The following is a 14,861-nucleotide window of genomic DNA, read 5'->3' on the forward strand; positions in this document are numbered from 1 at the left end:
CAAGGCACTAGTGCATAAATATGAACTTTGAAAGAAGAAGAATTTTGGAAAGTTATGTTAGAAATACTTTTTAATTTATTATGCTTGAAATTAGATAATAAGTGATACTGTATAGTTTATATACATTATTATTGGTTTTTATTGAAAAGATCAACGTCCACCAAGCTCTATAAATAAATGAATGCTACACTTAAATACAAGCATAAGGCTCTTTGGTGAAATGACTAATCTAGGACTGGGGCAGGAAATATACAATGAGCCTAGAGGATTTTATAGTGTCAAAAGGTAAGAAAGTGGTAAAAACAAAAATTCAGCAATTATGTGGTTATAATAAACAGATACTCAGACCAACCAAAAGCAATTCCAATGGCCAAAGCTGGAACAGTGAGAGCAATGAATAAATAAAATAAGATTATAATACAAAATACAAAATAAATATCCGTGAGATCATATTGATACAAATAAATGACTGAATAAGTTAAGTAAATAAATGTCATATCTCCCTTGTAGAAGAATTCAAAATAACTTATGTAGTTACTTCACCTCAAGAAGATGGAACATAACTCCTCATTTCTTAAGTGTTGGGTGCACAAAGTGCATTCCTTCCAAAGAGTTCAGTATGGAAAGGGAGAAGAAAAAAAAAAAAGAGAGAAATAACTTTACAGTGGAGAAATCTGACAAACCCTGCGTCAGCCAAGTGATTAAGGTCAATACTAGCAAGGATAAGTCATGTTGATAGTGTGTACCCTTGATATGGGAGAAAAATGGTACTTTACTGCTGTGGTCTTTCTCACAAAACCCATAAATAACCCCAGGTGAATCATGTGTAAAATATCAGAAAAATACCTGTTGAGGGAGTTTTTGTTTGTTTGTTTGTTTTTTACAAAACACCTAACTAGTAATCCTTAAAACTATCAAGGTCATCAAAAATAAAGTAAAATCAGAGAAACTGTCACAGTCAAGAAGGTATGATAACTAAATGTAATGTGGTATTTTGGATGGGATCCTGGGGGAAAAAAGGGGTATGACATTTATCTACCTGGTGTATTTTGAGTATGATTGCATGATAGATATTAGGCTCAATTAAGATACAGTACTCTATATTTAGGTAACAAAGCAAGGAGCAAAACTTAACCAAAAGCAGACAAAGATATTACAAGCTAAGAATGCTATTGATATAACAGATTTCCATCATAAACAGAGATGTAATAATCCTTATTAAAATACTAGCATGTCAAATCCAAAAATATACAAAAAATATAATGCATCATGACCAAGTAAAGTTTATCCCCAAAATGTAATGTTGGTTTAACATTCAAAATTTTAATTAATGTAATTCACCTCATCAGTAGATTAAAATAGAAAATGACATGATCATTTCAATAGATGTAGAAAAGGCACTGGACAGATTTTAAAAAACACTCATAATAAAATCTCTTGGTAAAAAATGAATAACAGGGCATTTTCTCAACCTGACACGTTTCATCTAATAAAAATCTACAGCCAGCATCATACTACACACTGAAAGCTGAATGTTTTTCCTCTAAGATCAGAACCTAGGCAATTATATTGATCTTACTAGTCATAGCCAACATTTTACTGTAAGTTCCAGCCAGGGCAATAAGGTAATGCAAGAAAAATAAATAGTAAAAAACGGATTAGTGATAACATGCTAATCTATATAGACTATGTGAAAGAATCTATTTAAAACTACTCAGACTAGTACGTTTAGTAACATTGTGCAATACTTGTTCAATATACAATAATTTATTATAATATTATATACTATGTATAAATAGTCGGAAATTGAAATTAAGTATCATTTATAAAAGTATCAAGCAAGATATATTTAGGGATAAGTATAAACAAATATGCAATACCAGTGCAGTAAAAGCTATAAAAAGTTGCTCATAAAAATTAAAGAAAATAAAGTGGAGAAATATTCCATGTTTATGGATTGGAACACTCAAAATTGATCCAAACTGATGTACAGACTTAATGCATTTCTAATAAATATTTCAGCTGACTGTTTTGTAGCCAAACATCAATGAAACAGAATAAAGTTCATAAAAAGAGCCAACAAACAAATGGTAATTGATTTTGAATAAAGTGCCATGGAGATATCATAGGGAAAAGATAGTCTTTCCAACAAATGATGCTATAATATTTGGAACTCTGGTTCATGATAAAAACAATTTTTCAACCTATATCTCATTCCATACACAAAAGTCACTTTGAAACTAATCAGAGATATAAATATAAGAGCTAAAACTACAAATATTTTTTAAAAAGGAGAAAATCTTTGTGATTTTATTTTAGAAAAATATTTTTATACAGAGCACAGAAACATAAACCATAAAAGAAAATAGAATAATTTTAATTAATCAAAAAAATTTTTAAAACTGCTCTTCTAAAGTCATGGTTAGAAAAATGAAAATGTAATATACAGGTTGGAAGAATGTATTTTAAAACTTTGGCACAGCAAAGGAAACCATAAACAAGACGAAAAGACAACCCTCAGAATGGGAGAAAATATTTGCAAATGAAGCAACTGACAAAGGCTTAATCTCCAAAATTTACAAGCAGCTCATGCAGCTCAATATCAAAAAAAACAGACAACCCAATCCAAAAATGGGCAGAAGACCTAAATAGACTTTCTCCAAAGAAGATATACAGATTGTCAATAAACACATGAAAGAATGCTCAACATCATTAATCATTAGAGAAATGCAAATCAAAACCACGATGAGATATCATCTCACACCAGTCAGAATGGCCATCATCAAAAAATCTACAAACAATAAATGCTGGAGGGCTTCCTTGGTGGCGCAGTGGTTGAGAGTCTGCCTGCCAATGCAGGGGACATGGGTTCGTGCCCCAGTCTGGGAAGATCCCACATGCCGCAGAGTGTCTGGGCCCGTGAGCCATGGCCGCTGAGCCTGCGCGTCCGGAGCCTGTGCTCCGCAACAGGAGAGGCCACAATAGTGAGAGGCCCCCATACTGCAAAAAAAAAAAAAAAAAAAAAAAAAATGGTGGAGAGGGTGTGGAGTAAAGGGAACCCTCTTGCACTGTCGGTGGGAATGTGAATTGATACAGGCACTATGGAGAACAGTATGGAGATTCCTTAAAAAACTAAAAATAGAACTACCATACGACCCAGCAGTCCCACTACTGGGCATATACCCTGAGAAAACCATAATTCAAAAAGAGTCATGTACCAAAATGTTCATTGCAGCTCCCTTTACAATAGCCAGGACATGGAAACAACCTAAGTGTCCATCGACAGATGAATGAATAAAGAAGATGTGGCACATATATACAATGGAATATTACTCATCCATAAAAAGAAATGAAATTGAGTTATTTGTAGTGAGGTGGATAGACCTAGAGTCTGTTATACAGTGTGTAAGTCAGAAAGAGAAAAACAAATACTGTATGCTAACACATATATATGGAATCTAAAAAAAAAAAAAAAGTGGTCATGAAGAACCTAGGGGCAAGACAGGAATAAAGACACAGACCTACTGGAGCATGGACTTGAGGATACGGGGAGGGGGAAGGGTAAGCTGGGACAAAGTGAGAGAGTGACATGGACATATGTACACTACCAAACATAAAACAGATAGCTAGTGGGAAGCAGCCACATAGCACAGGGAGATCAGCTCGGTGCTTTGTGACCCCCTAGAGGGGTGGGATAGGGAGGGTGGGAGGGAGGGAGATGCAAGAGGGAAGAGATATGGGAATATATGTATATGTATAACTGATTCACTTTGTTATAAAGCAGAAAATAACACACCATTGTAAAGCAATTATACTCCAATAAAGATGTTAAAAAAAAAAAAGAACTACCATATGATCCAACAATTACACTTCCGGGTATTTATCTGAAGGAAAAAAAATAATAATGTATTTGCGTCACACTGACAAATAAAAATACGCTTAGCACCATTATTTACTGAGGATGTCAATTAAACCACAATGAAATATTGTACATTATCGCTAGACTAGCCACAGTTTAAAATATGGCTATGAACAGGTATTATTGAGCTGGTAGAGCAAGTGGAAATCTCATTATATATTTCTGGTGGAGATGTGGAATGGTGTAGCGACTTCGGAAAATAAAGCAGCAGTTTCTTATAAAATTAACCATGTACTCGTTATATGATATGGTTATTACATTCTTGCCTGTTTATCCAAGGAAAAGGAAAACATATCCACACAAAGACTAGTACATAATTTTGTTTAGCAGATTGATCCATAATATAAAAATCTGAAAACAGCTGAAATATTTGTCAACTGGGAAATTAAAATAATATTTACCACATAATAGATTATTACTCAATAATCAGAAGGAATAAATTATTGATACATGTAGCAACATAGATGAACCTCAAAAACTTCATGCTAAGTAAGAGAAGCCATTCAGCATAGATTCTATGCTGCATTATTCCATTTACATGAAATTCCAGAATAGCAAAACTATCATTACAGAAAGCGGATCAGTTTTTGCCAGGGTCTAGAGTTAAGGGGAAGGGATTCTTGCAGGTAGGCACAGAAATTTGGGGGTGTGTTAGAGCATTTAAGAAACCATTTATATTTGTTAAGAATCATTAAAGTAATATATTGAATCATTGGTTTTTATTATATGTAAATTATACCTCAATAAAGCTGACTAAAAATATAATTCACGTATCCAAGTGCAAAACAAACCCAAAACAAAACAAATGGATCTAGACACAGTGCGTATACCCTTAACAGAAATTAACTCAAAATGGGTCACAGTCCTAGATATAAAATGCGAAACTATAAAACTCCTAGAAAATAACATATAGAAGACAATCTAGATGATCTGGGGTTTGACCATGACTTTTTAGATACGGCATTGAAGGCATGATCTATGAAAGAAATAACTGAGTATATGGAATTCACTAAAATTAAAAACTTCTGCTCTGTGAAAGATGCTGTCAAGGGAATGAGAAGACAAGCCACAAACTAGGAGAAAATATTTGTAAGACACATATCTGATAAAAGACAGTTGTTCAGAATATACAAAGAACTCTTAAAGTTGAACAATAGGCAGATGAACAACCCAATTAAAAAACAGGCCAAAGACCTTAATAGACACCTTACTAAAGAAAATATATAGATGACAAATAAGCATATGAAAATATGCTCAACTCATATGTTAAAACAACAATGTGATGCCATTGCAGATCTATTGGAATGGCAAAAATCCAAAACACTGATAATACCAAATGCTGGAAAGGATGTGAAGCAACAGGAACTCTCATTCATTGCTGGTAGGAATGCAAGATGGTACAACCACTTTGGAGAACAGTTTAGCTCTTTCTTATAAAACTAAAAATACTCTTGCCACATGATCCAGCAATCGTACTCCTTGATATTTTCCCCAATTAGCTGAAATCTTATGTCCAAACAGAAACCTGCACATGGATGTTTATATCAGCTTTGTTCATAATTGCCTATATTCTGAAACAACCAATATTCACAGTTGTCAACACTTGGAAGTAACTTCACTGGTGAATGGATAAATACTGGTAAATCTGTACAATAGAATATTATTCAATACTGAAAAGAAATAAGCTAACAAGCCATGAAAAGACATGGAGGAACCTTAAATGCATATTTACTAAGTAAAAGAAGCCAATCTGAAAAGACTATGTACTGTGTGATTCCAACGGTATGGCATTCTGGGATAGGTGAAACTATGGAGGCAGTAAAAAGATTACTGGTTGTTAGCGGTTTGGAGTGATAGAGGGATGAATAGGTAGAGCACAGAGAATTTGGGGGGCAGTGAAATTATTCTCCATAGTACTACAATGGTGGATACATGTCATTATACATTTTTCAAATCCATGATTGTAGAAAACCAGGAGTGAACCCTAATGTAAACTGTGGACATTGGGTGATAATAATGTGTCAGTGTAGATACATCATTTGTAACAAATGTGCCACTCTGGTGCAGGATGTTGATGTGTGGAGGTTGTGTGTGTCAGGAGACAGAGGATATGTGAGAATTCTCTGTACATTCTGCTCAGTTTTGCTGTGACCTAAAACTTCTGTAAAAAAAAAAAAAAGTCTGTTAAAGAATAACATACAGACTTTAAAAAAATGAATAAAGTAATTTGGACTTATATATGGAAGTTAAATATATGTCAACACTATCAAAAAGTATGCAATAGCACAGGGAGATCAGCTCGGTGCTTTGTGACCACCTAGAGGGGTGGGATAGGGAGGGTGGGAGGGAGGGAGATGCAAGAGGGAAGAGATATGGGAACATATATATATATATATATATATATATATATATACACACACACATATATAACTGATTCACTTTGTTATAAAGCAGAAACTAACACACCATTGTAAAGCAATTATACACCAATAAAGATGTTTTAAAAAAAAAAGGATGCAAGAGGAGAAATGGAAATGTACTCTTGTAAGGGTCTCATAGTCTCTGTGAATTAACATATTATTTTAAAGTAGACTGTGATAGTTAAAGAGGCAAATTGTAAACCCTAGAGCAGAGCAACCATTTAAAAAATAAAAGATGTATAGCTAACAAGCCAATAGTAGAAAATGGAATCTTAAGGTAGATAACCTACAAAAAAGTTGTAAAAGAAGAGAAAAGAACAAAAATAACAGGAGAAAACAGATGGGACAAATAGAAAACAATTGGCAAGACAGTAGACAATGCAAACATATTTACAAAAACATTAAACATTAATGGCTATGAAAAATGTCCTAGACAGACATAAAAACACTAACTGTAAAAGAAAAAAAATGATAAATCGGCTTTCATAAAAATGAAAAACTTCTTCAAAAGCTAACTTCAACTGCAGTCTGTCAGAAAATATTTGCAATACATTTTTTGGACAAAGGTCTTGTATCTGGAACATATAAAGAACTCTTAGAAATCAACTTTTGCTAATTGGTGTTGCTGTTATAACAAACGACACCCATATTTCAATGGATTAATACATTTAAAGTTACTTTTTAGCTCATTTCACATATCAGATACATGGTGTATTAGAGTTCTCCAGTGAAACAGAACCAATATGAAAATTTATTATAAGGAATTAGCTTGTGTGATCATGGAGGGTGACATACAAGATCTACAGTCAGCAAGCTGGAGACTTAGGAGAGCTGAAGTCCTGCAGGCTCAAGACATGCAAGAGTTGATGTTTCAGTTCAAGTCCAAATGCAGTCAGGCAGGAGGAAATTCATTTTTAATTGGGGGACGTGGAGTCTCTTCATTCTATTCAGATCTTCAGCAGATTGTATGGGACCATACATGTTAGGAAGGGCAATGCACTTTAGTCAGTCTACTGATACAAATGTTAGTCTCATCTCCAAACACCATCACACTCACACCTACAATAATGTTTCACCAAATATCTCAGCACTCCATGGCCTATTAAACCAATGTAAATCAGTAGGAAAGTATACTTAAACCACAGGAATATACCATAACTCACATGAAAATGAATGCTGAGAAATAATCTTCTTATGGGGGGCAGGGAAACTGGGGACTATATTCCATCAAATTATCCTCAAGGATTCAGTAAGATCAAACTGTTGTATAATTTTCAAATCTAAAATAGAGAAATACTTCAGCATTAAGTGATCTTTATTAACTTCGTGATTTTGACAAAGAGCTGAAATAATAAACGACACAATAAGTTGACCAAAAAATAATTTGGCAAAAATTGGCAAAAAATTGGCAAAAAATCATAGCATCATTTAGAACATGAAATAAAATCATAAGAGGTACAAAAATATGATTCTTGATTTATTTTTACTGCCATTTTATATGATTAATTATTAATAAATACTGTACTACTTAGTTTTCTTATCTCAACTGGTGCAGGGAAATTTTCTGTGAAACTGACTCTTTTGCCTCTAATTCTGGTGAAAAGATAGAGACTTTATTAACTGTAGTACCACAGCCACTTAATAGTGGAAACAGAGTATCACTACATCTAGTTTATCTGGGTTAAGTCTACCTTACTAGCTTTATCCCTAGAATATATACAGACTGGAATCTGTTGGAAAATTTTATATGAGGTCTTCTTCTAAGACATGACTAAATTAGCTTCAAATTTTAACATTCCACTTCCATAGTCAGAAAATAATATGTGACAGAGACAGCTCATTATTTTCCTGTACTACTTCCACCTTTTTCCCTTTAGAGCAACAGAATTCTTCAAACACTCAGATATACACATACACAAATATACACACAGGCAGTTTTAGAGTTCCATATCTTGACATTTAATTTTCCAGCTTCCTTTGCAGCTAGGTATGGCCCTTTAACTATGGAATGCTAGTAGAAGTGATATGTACTATTGTCAGGCCAATGAATGCTGGTTTTCCTTCAGTTCCCTCTTTTGGCTTTCTCATTGTGCAGAAAATGATTAAGATTTGATCAGTCAGTGACATTAGGCCTAGAGAGAAAAAACAGAAAGGCGCACATAATAAGGATGACAGGGGCTTTATGCTAACCTGAGTCCCTGGATGTTCTTGTGGAGCAGACTTGCCTACCTGCCCTGGACTCCTCACTTCCTCTGGTTATTTTGTGTGATTGAAAAAAAAAAAACACCTGTCTTGGTTGAGCTGCCATATTTTGGGGTCTCTTTTATAGTAGCTTAGTTTATACATAACTAATTCATAGACAGATGTGGGATCTGATAATATACATGAGGCTTAAAATTGGTTAATTGGATAGAATCTACCAGATGGTCAAGAGCTTGTAGCAGTGGATCTTGGCAACTGACTGCCTATTTGACCTTTCCTAGCAGTTTCGTTGGGTCTGTATGCTTTTTTGATGATCTCTTGTCAGTTTAACCCAGGTCAAAAGAATCATACACAGATTTAATCAAATTTTCTCAAAATGAAATAATTTCCCAAGTCAAAGATTACATTTCTTTAATTATAAAATGGAAACTTGAATTAATTTCTTCAACTTTTAGCCACATCCTTGGTGGTTCAGATTGATCACTTTTGCCTCTAAAAAAGGCTCTTGACCTCAGATCTGATTTTCCTAGACTTTCTCATTGTTGGGCATGTGGTTTATTAGTTGTTGTTTATAATACAGGACACTCATAAAAGTGGCAAACAAATGGGGATTCCTTAAAATGAGAAATATGCAGTAGTTTGAAAAAGCCAGAGACATCTGATTTTATGCATTAGCTAGGGAAGGTCATCTATGGTTTCTAAACAAAGTCAATGTCCCAGCATTCCATTTTCTACCTTCCATGGGGTCTAAGAGTGAGAATTCTGCTTTGAATTACTACAGAATTTATTTCTCATGATAATTCCTCCATTTCTATGAACCTATTTATTCTTATATTGATGCTTCTTTCCCTTTCCTAACCACAATAAAATTATTTTTAAGAATAATGGGTCATATACAAATATTGAATCATTGTGTTATATACCTGAAACTAATATAATGTTGTATGTCATTTATACCTCAATTAAAGAAAAAAAAGAATAGTGGGTCTTATCATCAGCTTAGGAGAAAATATATTCACTTTCCTTTCCAAACTAGGGGCTGCTATTTCAGCTTTCAAGTCTGATCTCAGGTAAGACTTTTACAGAAAAAATTAAAAATAGAAGGAACTGAAACTGGTGTTTCATCATTCTTTAAGTTTTTTTTGACCTTTAAGGGAAATGAATGGCATTGAGAGAAGTTGTAATGAACACTGGCTCCAGTGTTGTGACATTTCTGTTAACTCATTGTTTGATCATTTCTCTCTGCCTTGCTCATATGATGTCTGTAGTGTGCTTTTTCCGTTTTTCACCATGTGATTTATCCTGTGTTACTGAGGACTCGGTCTATTTACAGTAACTGTGTGTTTTTATTATTCTTGTCTAAGGATGACTTTATGATTATGAGTTCCCTCTGAGTCTGCTCTAAATTCTTTGTTGCTAGCATTCTACAACATTACTTTAACTCATAATGTCTTACAGTACACTACTGTTGAACAAATGCTGCACAAATTTATTTCTTTACCTCCTCAGACTTTAATTCAGCAGTTAACTGTCTTGGGTAGTGGTTTACTCAGTACAGCAAATGAAAGAGATATAGACCCACTAACCAATATGGCTTGTGAGAAAATTCCACAGAAACAGAAATATTACACATTCATAGCTTTCGTGCACTAGTGAACTCCCAGAATTTTCATTTATTTTGTAAATGTAAAGATAAACCTGAAGGCTATCTTAAAATATATTGCACCATGCACACCTTAATGGGATGTGAATGTGGAGCTGTCAAGTTATGCTTACAAATAATATTATTTTCTAGACAATTTTATTTTACAGATTTGAACACATTATTTTTCCTAAGCAAATATGTGGATTAAGCCAAGATATGTCAATAAAAGTGCTGGAGAAATGTCTTACGGGTATGAACACATTATCTGATAAAAATTCATATGCAGCTGTTTGCTCATGGCTGAAGATATAGGTAGGCCAAAGATCATTGAAGAGGAAACAAAATGAATTTGGATTCCTCACCATAGTGAACACATACCTAATACACCAAAACAGCACAGTATAGATTTTTTTTTTTGAATCTGCAGTTGTGTTTATGATCAGTGAGAACTGTGGTGCAGACCTGCTTGCCATTGTGCTGCTGACTGGAAAAATGTCCATTCACCTCTTTTTGCCTTAAGTATTTTTGTAAATTAGGATGTTTAGAGAACTATTCCAAATCAGAGTATACTGACCTAGAATATTCCTGAGTACCTTCTTTAACCCTATTTGCTAGGAGGCTACCTAGGACAGTGTTTAAGAGCATATCCTCTGAGGTCAGACAGCTGAGGGTTTAAATATTGGCTCTGGACTTCCCTGGTGGCGCAGTAGTTAAGAATCCGCCTGCCAATGCAGGGGACATGGGTTCGAGCCCTGGTTCTGGAAGATCCCACATGCCATGGAGCAACTAAGCCCACGTGCCACCACTACTGAGCCTGTGCTCTAGAGCCCATGAGCCACAACTACTGAGCCTGCATGTCACAACTACTGAAGCACATGCGCCTAGAGCCCTTGCTCTGCAACAGGAGAAGCCACTGCAATAAGAAGCCTACTCACCACAATGAAGAGTAGCCCCTGCTCACTGCAACTAGAGAAAGCTCTCACGCAGCAACAAAGACCCAACACAGCCAAAAATAAATGAATAAATTAAAAATAAGTGAATAAATAAATAAATATTGGCTCTGTCAAACACCTTGGCTATGTATGACCTTGGGAGATTTTTCAGAAGAGAATGGGAATAAAAATGATACCTGTCTCATAGAAGTTGTGTAAAGCATTTAGCCCATGTTAGAGGAGGCATGATGGTACCTAGAAAATGGTTACAGTGATGTTGCCTATCTAGTAAAGCAACGCACTGCTGCTTCCCTTGCACCCTAGTGCACAACCAGACCTACTGAAATACCATTGGCAGAATAATATTACTTCCTTTATACATTTGGGCATATTTGCTTTGCATATAGCCAGTGTGGGCTCCCTCTATTTGTTGGTCAAGAGACTGGTGACCCAATATTTACAAAACTCAAGGCCTGTGTACCTTTCAGAATTCCTACCATTAGGCATTAATTATATATTGATTAAAAAAATCTTTATTTCATGAACTTTAGAAAAGGAAAAAATCACTACATATCTAGGGATAGAGAAGCATGATTAAAAATAATGAATAGTGTGATCTCCTATAATCATTTGAAACATGAATTTTTAAAATTAAAATGTTGAATCAAAGCAGAATGCAGATAATTGGGAAGAGACCTTCAAGATGGCAGAGGAGTAAGATGTGGAGATAACCTTCCTCCCCACAAATACATCAGAAATACATCTACATGTGGAACAACTCCTACAGAACATCTACTGAACAGTGGCAGAAGACCTCAGACCTCCCAAAAGGCAAGAAAGTCCCACGTACCTGGGTAGGGCAAAAGAAAAAAGAATAAACAGAGACAAAAGAATAGGGACGGGACCTGCACCAGTGGGAGGGAGCTGTGAAGGAGGAAAGGTTTCCACACACTAGGAAGCCCCTCCGCGGGCGGAGACTGCGGGTGGCGGAGGGGGGAAGGTTCGGAGCCACCGAGGAGAGCACAGCAACAAGGGTGTGGAGGGCAAAGCGGAGAGATTCCCGCACAGAGGGTCGGTGCCGACCAGCTGTCACCAGCCCGAGAGGCTTGTCTGCTTACCCGCCGGGGCGGGCGGAGGCTGCGAGCTGAGGTTCGGGCTTCGAAGTTCGGATCCCAGGGAGAGGACTGGGGTTGGCTGTGTGAACGCAGCCTGAAGGCGACTAGTGCACCACAGCTAGCCAGGGGTGTGTCCGGGAAAAACTCCAGAACTGCCTAAGAGGCAAGAGACCATTGTTTCAGGGTGTGTGAGGAGAGGGGATTAAGAGCACCACATAAACGAGCTCCAGAGACCCGCGTGAGTCATGGCTATCAGCGCGGACCCCAGAGATGGGCATGAGACGCTAAGGCTGCTGCTGCCACCACCAAGAAGCCTGTGTGCGAGCACAGGACACTATCCACACCTCCCCTCCCGGGAGCCTGTGCAGCCTGCCACTGCCAGGTTCCTGGGATGCAGGGACAACTTCCCTGGGAGAATGCACGGCGTGCCTCAGACTGGTGCAACATCACGCCGGCCTCTGCCGCTGCAGGCTGGCCCTGCATCCGTACCCCTCCTTCCCCCCAGCCTGAGTGAGCCAGAGCCCCCGAATCAGCTGTTCCTTTAACCCCATCCTGTCTGAGCGAAGAACAGATGCCCTCAGGCGACCTACACGTAGAGGCGGGGCCAAATCCAAAGCTGAACCCCAGGAGCTGTGCGAACAAAGAAGAGAAAGGGAAATCTCTCCCAGCAGCCTCGGGAGCAATGGATTAAATCTCCACAATCAACTTGATGTACCCTGCATCTGTGGAATACATGAATAGACAACAAATCATCCCAAAATTGAGGCAGTGGACTTTGTGTGATTTTGTCTGTATAGCTTTCCTTTTACCATTTGTCCTAGGGTTCTGTCTGTCCGTTTTTGTTTTTTTTTGGTACAGTTTTTAGCACTTGTTATTATTGGTGGATTTGAATTTTGGTTTAGTTACTCTTTTGTTTTTATTACATTTTAATTTTTTTATTTTTCATAATTTTTTTACTTTTTAATAACTTTATTTTATTTTTCTTCTTCCTTTCTTTCTTTTTGTTCTCCCTTTTCTTCTGAGACGTGTGGCTGACAGGGTCTTAGTGCTCCGCTGGGTGTCAGGCCTGTGCCTCTGAGGTGGGAAAGCCAAGTCAGGCTCCATGTAATATCAAAGAGTGAAAGCTCTCCCAGAGATCTCCATTCCAATGCTAAGACCCAGCTCCACTCAACGACCAGCAAGCTACAGTGCTGGACAGCCTATGCCAAACAACTAGCAAGACAGGAACACAACCCCACCCATTAGCAGAGAGGCTGCCTAAAATCATAATAAAGTCACAGACACCCCAAAACACACCACCGGATGAGGTCCTGCCCACCAGAAAGACAAGATCCAGCCTCACCTACCAGAACACAGGCACTAGTTCCCTCTACCAGGAAGCTTACACAACCCACTGAACCAACCTTAGCTACTGCAGGCAGACAACAATATCAACAGGAACTACAAACCTGCAGCCTGTGAAAAGGAGACCCCAAACAAAGTAAGTTAAGCAAAATGAGAAGACAGAGAAACACACAGCAGATTAAGGAGCAAGGTAAAAACCCACCAGACCAAACAAATGAAGAGGAAAGAGTCAGTCTATCTGAAAAAGAATTCAGAGTAATGATAGTAAAGATGATCCAAAATCTTGAAAATAGTATGGAGAAAATACAAGAAATATTTAACAGGGAGCTAGAGGAACTAAAGAGCAAACAAACAATAATGAACAACACAATTAATGAAATTTAAAATTCTCTATAAGGAATCAGTAGCAGAATAACTGAGGCAGAAGAACGGATAAGTGACCTGGAAGATAAAATAATGGAAATAACTACCACAGTGCAGAATAAAGAAAAAAGAATGAAGAGAATTGAGGACAGTCTCAGAGACTTGTGGACAACAATAAACGTACCCACATTCGAATTATAGGGGTCCCAGAAGAAGAGAGAAAGAGACTGAGAAAATATTTGAAGAGATTATAGTTGAAAACTTCCCTAATATGGGAAAGAAAATAGTCAAGTTCAGGAAGCACAGAGAGTCCCATACAGGATAAATCCAAGAAGAAACATGCCAAGACACATACTAATCAAACTATAAAAAATTAAATACAAAGGAAAACATGAAAAGCAGCGTGGGAAAAGCAACAAATAACATACAAAGGAATCCCCATAAGGCTAACAGCTGATCTTTCAGTAGAAACTCTGTAAGCCAGAAGGGAATGAAAGGAGATATTTAAAGTGATGAAAGGGAAAAATCTACAATGAAGATTTCTCTACCCAGCAAGGATCTCATTCAGGTATGATGGAGAAATTAAAACCTTTACAGACAAGCAAAAGCTAAGAGAATTCACCACCACCAAACCAGCTTTACAACAAATGCTAAAGGAAATTCTCTAGGCAGGAAACACAAGAGAAGAGAAAGATCTAGAATAACAAACCCAAACCAATTAATAAAATGGTAATAGGAACATACATATCGATAATTACCTTAAATGTAAATGGGTTAAATGCTCCAACCAAAAAACATAGGCTGGCTGAATGGATACAGAAACAAGACCCCCATATATATGATGTCTACGAGAGACCCACTTCAGACCTAGGGACACATACAGACTGAAAGTGAGGGGTTGGAAAAAGATATTCCATGGAA

Source organism: Grampus griseus (genome assembly GCF_964374135.1).
Source record: "Grampus griseus genome assembly, chromosome: 13".
Classification (NCBI taxonomy): domain Eukaryota; kingdom Metazoa; phylum Chordata; class Mammalia; order Artiodactyla; family Delphinidae; genus Grampus; species Grampus griseus.